The sequence below is a fragment of the Coenobita brevimanus genome, chromosome 1 (genome assembly GCF_032717465.1).
Source record: "Coenobita brevimanus isolate Jiangsu-jjx chromosome 1, ASM3271746v2, whole genome shotgun sequence".
Lineage (NCBI taxonomy): Eukaryota > Metazoa > Arthropoda > Malacostraca > Decapoda > Coenobitidae > Coenobita > Coenobita brevimanus.
The window spans coordinates 15,442,659-15,455,106 of record NC_136954.1 but is presented as its reverse complement, the minus strand read 5'-3'; positions in this window follow the sequence as shown (position 1 = coordinate 15,455,106).

The following is a 12,448-nucleotide window of genomic DNA, read 5'->3' as shown; positions in this document are numbered from 1 at the left end:
TCCATTTAAAAAAAAAAAAAAAAAAAAAAAAAGACAACAGAGAGCCAAATCACAGACCCGTTCATTTCGATTGCCAGGACACCTTGCATTTGAAAGATTTGAGGTCATAGGCAGCAGGACACACAGAATTTTACATAATAATCCATCAGTTGTAGTCTGGGTTCATTAAGGTGAATAAAATTGCATGTAAACTGCAATAATATACATAGTTCTGTATTTTATGATTAAAAGGTAAGTTTGCGAGACTTCAACATTAATGATACATCTCATCAGGGGAGTGGTTCTTAAGCTGTTGTTCATGAACCGCCACTTGTTTCCTAGTGATCCAAAAAACAAAAAGTGATAATTTAAAAGAATTTTTGAACATTTTCTGGGCCTTGTAGGAAAGCTGGTCGTCTTGCTCTGACAACTCTTCACTTAAACATACAGCTGGGCATTTAAGGAAGCACATGACTTTTAAAGCAGACCTGGGCATTTAAAGAAGCTTGATGCCTATGTCAGTCGGGGTTCTCCACACAATTCGCAATAAAGACATAACACCGATCTAATCTGGATGTTGAACCTGGCCTTCGATGTGCCCTCTCTACCACTCAGTCAAATATACATAATTTGGTGACAAAGAAACCGTGTTTAATTTCTCACTACCTCTCTTCAGTGTTCACTCTTGCTCCCTTCCTACTCCTGATTTCTTTCCTTCATCCTTCCTCTCTTTCCCCACCGTCCTTCCCACTCCCCTCATCCGTGCACCTTTCGTTTTTCATTACTCTTCACACCAGCTAATTTTCCTATTCCTGCCTTTTGTCTTTCAGAGTTCGCACTTTTTTCCTCCCTTCTCACTCTCCCTCCCCCTTTTTTTATCACACTCTTTTTTCTTCTTTAGAATAATGCAAATTATCACTTAAGGAAATAATCACTCTCATAGTTCGTTTTTTTTGCCGCATCAAGTTTAAAGTTACTGATAACGACGTATGTTAATCCTGTTGTTCACCACTGCTTTTCACTAATAAGGATTTCTGATCATTATCTAGTCCTGAATACGATTTGAAGTAAAAAAAAATAATGACGTACAAAAGAATGGTCCACAGATACAGCATGCCTTTTTAACTGGTCTACAAGCATTAAAAAAAAAAACACACACACACGGAAGGTAGGTATTTCCAAGCTATGGGTTTATACTTCTTGACATCTTCCATCTTCCCACAACTCTCTCTCTCTCTCTCTCTCTCTCCTGAACTCCATATGATGATTTATATTTTAAACCAGTAACATATCATGTCACTCACCGGTGTGTGTGTGTGTGTGTGTGTGCGTGTGTGTGTGTGTGTGTGTGTGTGTGTGTGTGTGTGTGTGTGTGTGTGTGTGTGTGTGTGTGTGTGTGTGTGTGTGTGTGTGTGTGTGTGTGCAAAAAAAATTCCATACAAAGGAAAGGAACATATTGATCATAATTCTCGTGATTTACAGTTGTATGCAAATAAATGTGTACCTTTTCATTACCACTTTCAGGCCTCAGTACCATTTCTTAGATGAGTAAAATAAAATCCTTTGATGTTGGCTGCTATACACGAGGGTTAATAGTGATAGTATTAAGACTCAGGCTCTATACCTCACTCTCAACTTAGTAAAATCGCTCGCGTCCTCCCCCCCCCCCCACTTGTCTCTGGACTTGCCATACTAACCTCCAGGACTGATTTGTGGTAAAAAAAAATACTGTATCAACATGAGTCCGATTCTCATCGGTTATGGATCGACAGTTACTGATAACCCCGTGGGGATAAAATGATCTAGCTCATAATTTACTTAAAAGGACATCGGTAATTGCAGCTGCATAGTGATTGAGGACTGGACTCAAGTACGGACAAAACGATATGAGGGAGAAGAGATAAGATGGAGAGAGGCAGAAAAGGGAAGGGAGTGAAGATGGAGGAGGAGTGAGGGAGAAGAAGGAAGGAAGAGGAAGAGTGAAGAATTGGGAAGGGAGAAAAGCAAGACCTGTGCATCGCTTGGTGACGGCAACCGTGAGCCCAAGTGGCGTAGGGAACAGCTGACAAACAAGACTGGAGACACAGCAGCAAGGCAATACAAGCACGACAGCTAGCACAGAACACGGCAGGAAATACAGGCAGAGGAGAGGACAGCTGAGAGACAATGAACAGGATTAAGTAGTAGTGATAATAAACGATGAACTGGACGAAGGACACGATATATGAGCTGGATAATACACTAACGATAAATGACACAGAATCAGCAGGGAAGGCAAGCAAAGGAGGACATGAGGGAGACAAAGAACAGGGTACAGCGGCAAAACGATAAAGAATATAAGTAGAGGATAGGACAGCCGACTTGCAAGGCTCTAGACACGACAGCAAGATGATACAAAGCAGATGACACGGAGCACAGAAGGGAACGCTGGCAAAATAGAGATCACTGGTGTTAAATCACATAGAGGATAAAATTAACAGGATAATGCTATGGGAATCTCAATACACCACTAGACAGGGAAAGACAACAGGATAATAAACTGGAAATAGAAACAGGGAAGAGACTAGCTGGCTGATGATGAAGAGGATAGAGTAAATGAAATATATCATGGAGGCATCTGACTTCAACATAATTTACAAACGACAAAATATATGACTGGAAACTGAGAGATGAAACAGAAGAAAAGGATACTGGATTAAAAATGGAGAATACTTGTAGAGGTGAGGAGCAAGTCTGGTTTAAAATGAACAAAGTATTTTTAAACTGACCTTGCAAATTCAAGCCTTGACCTAGCCCTGTGACCCTGACTTTGACCTACTGTTCTATAATACAATAGGTTTACTCCCTGGCTAATCCTCAATCCTTCCATCAGCTCTGTTATAATCAGATCAAAATCATTTGGGTATCTCTCTCTCTTTCTTTCACACACACACACACACACACACACACACACACACACACACTTGCGACCGTAGGCTAGGCTACGGCATACTATGTGCATGGATTCGTCCAGGTAAGTAAATATATATGTACGAGTATATGTACGTATGTATGTATGTAACCTCAGTGTACACTGACGCTTTAACCTTACTTAGGTATAATGTAAAGGTTGTATGTCATGGACGCGTTGACTGGAATTATTATTATTTGTATGCAGAGTTTTTACCTACGCCATGGAGGTTGTGTCTAGCAGCTCGGTTTGATCGTCTGTCTGTCTCTGTATTTTTTGTCTACTTGTCTGTTTGTCTCTGTATTTGTCTGTCTACCTGTCTGTCTGGCTGTGTCGCCAACAGTATGGGAAAATCAATCTGATGGAACTTCACCAACTGTTCCATAATTACTTAGGTTAGTCAGAAGAAGAGTGTCTTTAATTCTGGACGATAAGTAACCAAATTCAACGTCAAGGCCAAATAATATATCAAATGAAACATGAAAATGGAGATGGTGCTGCCTTGACGGAGGTATGTGCTCTCTCAGCGCTCTTGATTATGTAGCTGACACTAAAATTTCTTCAGCTGATGTATTTTCTGCCATCACTGGCCTCAATACTAACAAGGCATATGGGCCTGATGGAGTCCCTCCTGTTGTCCTCAAGAACTGTGCTTCTGTGCTTACACCCTGCCTAGGTAAACTCTTTCGCCTTTGTCTGTCAACTTGAACCTTTCCTTCTTGCTGGAAGTTTGCTCTCATTCAGCCAGTCCCAAAGAAGGGTGACCATTCCCAACCCTCTAACTATTGTCCAGTTGCTTTAACATCCTGTGTCTCAAAAGTTTTCGAGTCTGTTCTTAACAGAAAAATTTTAAAGCATCTTTCCTATCATAACCTTCTTTTTGATCGTCAGTATGGGTTCCATCAGGGACGCTCTATTGCCGATCTTCTCACCTACCTTTCAGACTCCTGGTCATCCTCATTTCGGGACTTTGGCGAAAGCTCTGCCATTGCACTTGACATCTCAAAGGCTTTCGATCGAGTCTGGCATAAATCTTTAATTTCCAAACTACCCTCTTACGGTTTCTATCCTTCTATCTGTGCCTTCATCTATAGCTTCCTCTCTGGTCGTTCTATTGCTGCGGTTGTAGACGGCCATTGTTCTTCTAGATTTATCAACAGTGGTGTTCCTCAGGGCTCTGTCCTATCGCCAACTCTCTTTCTTTATTCATCAATGATCTTCTAAGCTGTACACCTAACCCTATCCACTCGTACGCTGATGATTCCACCCTTCACCTTTCCATTCGGTTTCTGCAACGTCCATCTCAGCAGTTACTTCAACAAACAAGGGATGAGATTATGGCACACCTAATGTCAGACTTGGTTCGTATCTTGTTGTTTTAATGCATCAAAGACTCAGTTTTTACACCTATCAACCGGTCATCCTTGAACTTGCTTGGGGTTTCATTCACTCGGGACTTATCTTGGAAAGATCATATTGCATCTCTTGTAAATCTGCTTCCAAGAGATTCAAGAGATTAGGTGTGCTAAGCCGACTCCGTACCTTATTTACCCCTGCACAGTTGTTGACTGTATACACGGGTTTTATTCGCCCCTGTTTAGAGTACAACTCTCATGTGCAGGGATGCTCCCCACATACAGCTCTTCTCAGTAGGGTGGAGTCAAAGGCTTTTCGTCTCATCAACTCTCCTCCTCTTACTGGCCCCTTTCAACCTCTGTCTCTTCGCCGCACTGTTGCATCTTTATCTCTTTTCTATCGCTACTTCAATGGTCACTGCTCCTCTAAACTGTCTGCTTGCATCCCTCCACCTCTACGACGGGCGCGGAGCACCCGTCTATCAACAAACTCTCATCCCTTTTCTGTCCAACTCTCTAATGCAAGAGTTAACCGTTACTCCCAGTCCTTCATTTATGCAATGGGTCAACTCTGGAACTGTCTCCATCTGTCTATATTTCCTACTTCCTACGATCGCCAGTCTTTCAAACACAGTGTGTCCAGGCATCTCGAAATGAACGGATCTTGAATTTGGCTCACTTTTGTATTGTTTTTGTTTTTTTCTTGGAAGGAACTGTTTTGCGGGCTCAGCCTTTGGTTCCTTCTTTCTCGCATAAAATTAAATACAACACGAGATAATACATCGGGACAAAGTACTCATTTAATCATCCAAAACACTGTATTCAGGTGATTGGGTCTTAAATCCTGCGACGGTATGGCATCCTACGTTCCCAAAAGTTCACTAGAGTATCGTAAGTCTGGCGAGATCGTCCGGTTATCGTAAATCCCGGAAGGTTTCATGGATTACCTAAGTCTACAGGGTTACTGTAGGTGCCGCAAGTTTTCAGACCATGCCACACCATACCATATCATATTACACAACAACACATCATAACACAGTACACCACACTGCACCACACCACATCACCATATCATATTGTTCCGTACCACACCACACCACTACTACACGATACCATACAATACCATACCATACTACGGGACCACACTACGCCACACCACACATCATCACACCTCCCCACGTAACACTACAATAACCACACCCTCCCCCCTCCCTCTCTCTCTCTCTCTCACGGCGTCCCCACCAATCCTGCAGCCAACCAGCGGGACCACCATTCTCACGGAGTTGCACCGTCGCCAGTGTTCTTCTCTTGCAGTTTAATGTTAGCGCGAATTGCAGTTGCAGACGCCGCTGTTTGCTGCATCAGAGAGGAAAAGAGACGTGCGAGAGAAAGGAGAGAGGAGTGAGGGAGAGAGAGCGAAGGAAAGAGGAGATGAGGAAGAAGAGAGGAAGGGAAAGGAGAAATGGGAGAGAGAGAAGAAAAGGGGAAAAAGAGAAGTGGGGAATGTGAAACGATAGGGGGAAGGAGGGAGGACATGAAACATGACAAACGAGACAGGAATGAGAAGAGACAGGAGGAGAGAGGAGAAAGGAAACAAGAAAGAGAAAATAAGAGGAAAACGAGCACAGAAAGAGGGACGATGGAGACAGGAGAAGAGAGAGAGGAGGAAAGACAGAAGAAGGGAGAGATAAGGAGAGGTGAGAGAGATAAGGAGAAGTGAGTGAGAAAAGAAGAGGAAAGGAGAATGGGGAGAGAAAAGAAAAGGGGGAAAAGAGAAAAGGAGAGAGAGAGAGAGAGAGAGAGAGAGAGAGAGAGAGAGTCAAACACACCGCGGGACCTAAGATTAAGCGAGTGGGGGCAGCACCCGAAAAATACCATCTTTTCTTTTCGTCGCCTAAGGAAGCGCCCTAATTCATCATTCTTACCCGGTAACTTATGGATGTGGTACGTTAATAATCTCGTGTGTCTTTTGTTTGTGGCCAATATCGACGTTTAAAATATACAAACAATATAAAAGTGAAATTTAACGTGCGGTATGGCAAATAAATGGCTAACGAAGAAGTGTTTGGAAACCTCCTAGGCCCCCCCGGAGTACGGGTTTAGGTGGACGACGACGACAACGACGACCACGACCACGATAATGCTGATGCTGATGACGAACAGGCATAATAAATCGCTACGAAAAATGTGCAATGAAGTTTTGAATGTCACCTTGGACTGAAGAATGGAGGGACGTGTATGTTCAGACCTCCGGCTGATGGCACTTCCTGGCTGTTCCTCCGTCAGAAAGTACCCCTGATTCGCACTTAGAGTTCAGAGGCCCCGTCTTGGCACCTCAAACTTTTTCCGTGGATTCTTGAGCTGTATGTACTTCCAGATTCAGAGGGATGAGTTTTACAGTATTAAAGTCACTATAGTTGTCTGTTATTATTGCCTGTAGTGAAATGTCAGCCAGACTAAAAGTCATGTGCATTCAGAGCAGCCAAAAAGTTGATTGAAAAATAGGTATGAACGATTTCACCTCAAAGGAAGAAAACTGGTTATGCTGAGTACGAAAGTGAGTATGGAAGGGAAAAAGTCACTGAATGAGAGTATTATGACCATCACTTTGACGTACGGAAGTGATGTCTGGACCCTGTTGGAGGGACACAAGTCAAGAGTGAAAGCAGTGGGAATGTGTTATTTGAGAGGAGCATCAGATGCATAAATGAAAAATTGAGTGTGAATGAAAACGTTAAGACAAATACTCTGAGACTGTTTTACCATGTGCAGGGGATGGAGAATGAGAGACTAGGAAAGTGTATGTGAGTGGGATGGAGGGGGTGAGGGATAGACCGAGGATTGGATGGAGGGATAGAGATAAATGAGAGATGATGGTGGAGTTGGAGGGAGAACAACCAAATGGCAGAGGTCAGGGCAATGTGGAAACGATTTGTCTGTAGCCATTCCTTACAGGATTAAGACGTCTGGCTACAAGAAGAGAGATAGCCTGAATAAAAACTGCAGCAGCAAGGAAGTACGCTTACCATTTTGGAGAGGGAGATGTCCGGCGGCAGTAGTGAGGATATTAACCAGTACAGTTTTGCAGAATTTACTGGCTAGGATTTCCCTCAGATTCTAACTCGAATAAAAACACCAAAGTGCTCATACAGTGAAAGAGATTACAGCAGGGTTTGAGGCACGGGCATAATCTTGCTGGTGTGTGTGTGTGTGTGTGTGTGTGTGTGTGTGTGTGTGTGTGTGTGTGTGTGTGTGTGTGTGTGTGTGTGTGTGTGTGTGTGTGTGTGTGTGTGTGTGTGTGTTGAAAGAGATACAAACATTAGGAAACAAGCCTAGGATGTCGGGGGAAAATTCAGTTATTGTTTTTTTATTTATTTTATTTCATTAATTATATTTACTTTTTAAACATTTAGACGCATTTAGTCATATTTGGAATGTCCTCATTAATTCCATCGCTGCTTGAATGCTCCCTTGGGCAAACAAAAAAATAATAAATCTGAAGAAAAACATTATGGTAAAAGACGTCCTCGTACTGAATTGGTTTGGAATCGCAGGGCAGGGGGCGGAAAGACTGGGAAGCGGAGCCCAGGATGCCGGGAGAAAATGTGTTAACTTGTGAAGAAGGCGAGGGTAACGAGATCACGCCAGGACACCCCCTTCACCCCCTCCCCATCTTCCCTAGTGCTGCTCGGTTCAGTTTCTCTCTCTCTCTCTCTCTCTCTCTCTCTCTCTCTCATGCCTATCCCCTTCCCTCCACCACTTTCACCTGCCTACCAACAACACTGTTAGTTGATAAATATTTACCAACTCTTTATACGCGGGTAAGGCGGTGTGGGCAACCCAGAGATGGTTTACCCTAACATTACTACATTACCATAAGTCAACCAAGACCCGCATCCTTAAGGGATTTTATCCAATTTTTTTTTCGACAAACGAGAGACCCTAGTGGTGGATAAGACAAAAATATAATTCCTCTGTCATATTTCTCAAGCTAATATTCACTTCATTTTGGTTCTGAAGTGACTGGCAATCGCATAAAAAAAAACATATGTAAAAAATGCAACTTAACCTAAAGAAGTCTTAAGAACATAATCCCTGGCTGGTGTATAATTTTCAGAGGATTCAAGAAGACGTACCGGTATATCTCGTTGGTTTAGGTCCTCCCGTAAAACTTCTTGCTCAGTGATTTATTCTATGGTGAAGGAACCCCAAAAGATGGCTGGGGCTATTAAAGTGTGCAAATAAACATGGTGTGTAGAGTTAAGAAGGATCTGAATGTCATTGAAGACCGTATAGAGGGATCTGATTGTCTCTGAGGATCGTATAGAGAGATCTGATTGCCTGAGGATCGTATAGAGGGATCTGATTGTCTCTGAGGATCGTATAAAAAGGGATCTGATTGCCTGAGGATCGTATAGAGGGGTCTGATTCTCTCTGAAGATCGTATAAAGAGGGATCTGATTGCCTGAGGATCGTATAGTGCAGCGTTTCTTAACCTTTTCCGACCTCAGCACCCCCTGCAGTAAGGCTGCACAATCCAGCACCCCTTTACATCTGGTTAATGGGACTACAGTTGCTACACTGCTACAGTTACTACACTACTACAAGGATAAAGTAAAGTGAAGTACTTCTTGACAATTCATTTTATACATATTCCAAAAATAAAATATCAACGATGCCAATACTGAACTAAGCAAAACCAATATATGTTGCATTTTCCAGCACTCCCCAAAATTGACTTCAGCACCTCCTTGGGTGCTAGCACCCAAGGTTAAGAAACACTGATATAGAGGGATCTTATTGTCTCTGAGAATCGCATAAAGAGGTATCTGATTGCCTCTGACGATCGTATAAAGAGGGTTCTGATTATCGCTGAGGATCGTATTAAGAGGCATCTGATTGTCTGAGGATCGTATAACAATGGACCTGATTGTTTCAGGATCGTATAAAGAGAACTTGATTGTTTAAGGATCGTATAAAGAGTGTGTGTGTGTTATAGGAGACAGAGTATTAATGCCGTCACCACGGGCCCTCTCAAGGTAGGGGTAACTCTAGTGCCCTATTCCAGCCGACAGAACGATTTCATTCCCCTCAGTCATAAGGGCCTGGTTGAGTTCACTGTGAGGGCGTACTGAGTTCATTTCTTTCTTTCTCCCTTCAGACGATTTATCTGATTTACGAAAGACATCCCGTACCGAGGGAGGTAGTGAAGGCTATGGCTAAATCATCTCTTTTAAAAAATCTCTTCTGATCAAATAATAATAATAATAATAATAATAAATAAATAAATAAATAAGTAAATAAACTGTTTTCAGGTACCAAGAATAAAATCAAGAGGCGCGTCGACCGGATGGCCTGCGTCTGGCCATGATCCGTCCAAAAGGGGTGGGAAGGAAAATGGTCGTGAGGAGCAAAGAAGTGGATAGGATGGGCTGGGAAGGTGGAGGATGGGACTGGAGCAAGGATGTATACGGTGTGAAAATGTCTGTTGTAGGTTAAATAAGTGCAATAAAAGTTTATTTCAAAGCTGCCTCACGCAAATACACACACACACACACACACACACACACACACACACACACACACACACACACACACAAACTAACGTATCAAGACAACAGAGACAAAAAATATATATATATGGCTGAAGGGTGGAGGAGGGGCCATGAGAGAATATAGCCTACTGTGGAAATGGGCGTTGACGAGTTAAAGGCTCGAGTAGAGATTAATTTTAAAGTTATATCCAAGAAACTAAAGAACAAGATATGCTCGATTTGCTCTAATATACCCTGCGTCTTGAAAAGGAGATTAAAGTAAGTCACTGGAATCAAGGGGTTAATGTTCATAGCAAATTAGCCAAGAAACAAATCAACCAAGCCAATTCTCGGATCCCAGGATGAAGATTCGCTATTAGAGGGGGATTAGTGCGGGAAGAGGGAGGAGGAGGAGGAGGAGGAGGAGGAGGAGAGGAGATAAGACAAATACGATATGAAAAAGAATGGACGAAGAAGAAAAGAGCGAAGAGACGATTAATGAGAGAAAATATACAGCAATAAGGGAGAAGAAGAAGGCAGATGAAGAAAGGGAAGAAATTAAAGAAATGAAAGAGAAGAAAGAAAGGAAAGAAGCTGAGACTGAGTAAAAGCAGCCCGAGAGTGTTAATACCGCCACCAGCACCTCTTTCATAATGGTGACAACTTGGGTATAATATTTCTTTAAACACTATACTATTTATACAGCTGAGTGGGTCATCGGAGCCTTAGTATAAACACTGAATGGTACCGCTGATCTTCCCATGATCGCGAAACTCGCTCAATCCTTTCAAGTTAACGACAGAAAGATGAATTTATATATCAGTCTCATCCTTTCACTTTCTTTCAGCCTCTCTCCCCTTTCCTAGTCCCACTAAAGTCTTCCCTTCTTTCTTGCCAATCTCTTCCTCATGTTCTATTTGTTCGTTTGTTAGCTCTATTACTGCTGATTCTCAATCCAATCATCCCTCTCTCCTCCTTTTACCATCGTCTTTTTTTTTTCCTTCCTCTCTTCCCTTTCCCAGCTCCTTTCAGGCCCTCCTTTCCTAATTCTCTGTTTCATCTGCCATTTCTCCTATTTTTATTTTCAAGACATTCCTCTGTTCTTACTGTCTCGGCTCCCTAATATTTGGAGATTAAGATACATCTCTGTTTCTCATAGTACTATCAATTCTAAGTCTCTCTTAATTCCCAGTTCCATTTTATTTTTTCATTTTTTTTTTTTACCTTATCTCCAGTTCCGTCTACGTTCTCCTTCATCCCGCCTCCCCCAGCAGATACTCAACACAGCTCAAGACTCTCCCTACTGCATTAGAATTCTTAGATCAGGGTTGTATAAATTTTGCCAGCTTGTGTACCCTCAAACCAAATACATCCCAACCCACGAATCCCTTTTGACTCATAACATATTCTATTTTATCGAGGTGTATGTTTTAGGTACAATTACTAAAACAGTAGTTTATCAAAGAACAGGTGACACTTAGAATGCAAAGTAGTGGATATACTTTAAGATCAGACACAACATAAATAGAATCAGATCCAGATTGATCGACACTGAGATGCAGGGAGGCGTCGGTGAGCAAGATAAAAAAACACTCTTGCATTCTTGAAACCGCTAAGGCTTTTGCACCCCCCGGTTGGACATCCTTGCCTTTGAGGTTTGTGTACAGTCGGCATCAAAAATCGTGTTACATCTCCTGCATCTTCTTCCCTGGTGTATGAAAATCAGTGTGGTACATCCGACACTGATGACACTGACCTGTGGCCAAATACAAAGATCATTGTCGGCTGCTTTGGATTGAATTTTCTGATTTTCAAAGTGATTGGAGACAAAAACAAGAGGGATGACATGATATTGATGCCGACTGTACAAACAAGAGGGATGACATAACTTTTGATGCCGACTGTACAAACACGAGGGATGCCATGACTTTTGATGCCGACTGTAAAAACAAGAGGGATGACATGGCTTTTGATGCCGACCGTACAAACAAGAGGATGACATAACTTTTGATAGCGACTGTACAAACAAAAGGATGACATGACTTCTGATGCCGACTGTACTGTACATCTTTAATATTCGTCATATTCTGGGTCGAACTCTTGGTGGAGCTGGAGATTTCGTAACAGTTCCGCTTTGGCGATTTATGCTGCATATAACAGCTCAGTATAACAGTATGATAAAAGCTACGTCGATATTAAAACTGTATAAATAACATATAGGCGAAAGTTAGTGTGTTAAAGTTGAAAATAAGTCGATACGGAAAAGAAGCTACGATGCTTCCAATATCATGTTGAAAATGGACCAAAGATTAGTTAATTATTTGCCCTTACTTTCCCAGCCCTCTCTCTCTCTCTCTCTCTCTCTCTCTCTCTCTCAGTTCCGTCCACGTCCTCCCTTCTTACCTTCTCGCCTCCCCAGCGGTCACACTCCCTCCTTAACAGTGTTCCAGGGGATGTAAAAGTTTAATCCTCACGCCCTGGAATCCTAATTTTGTTTTCGACTGTATTTCCCACACTCTTCTTCTCGATCTGTCTGGAGGTCACGTGCGGAGACAAGAGGGAGGAAAGGAGGAGAGGAGGGAGGAAAGGAGGGAAGATAATGGAGGAGGGAGGACGGGAGGGGGTGAGAA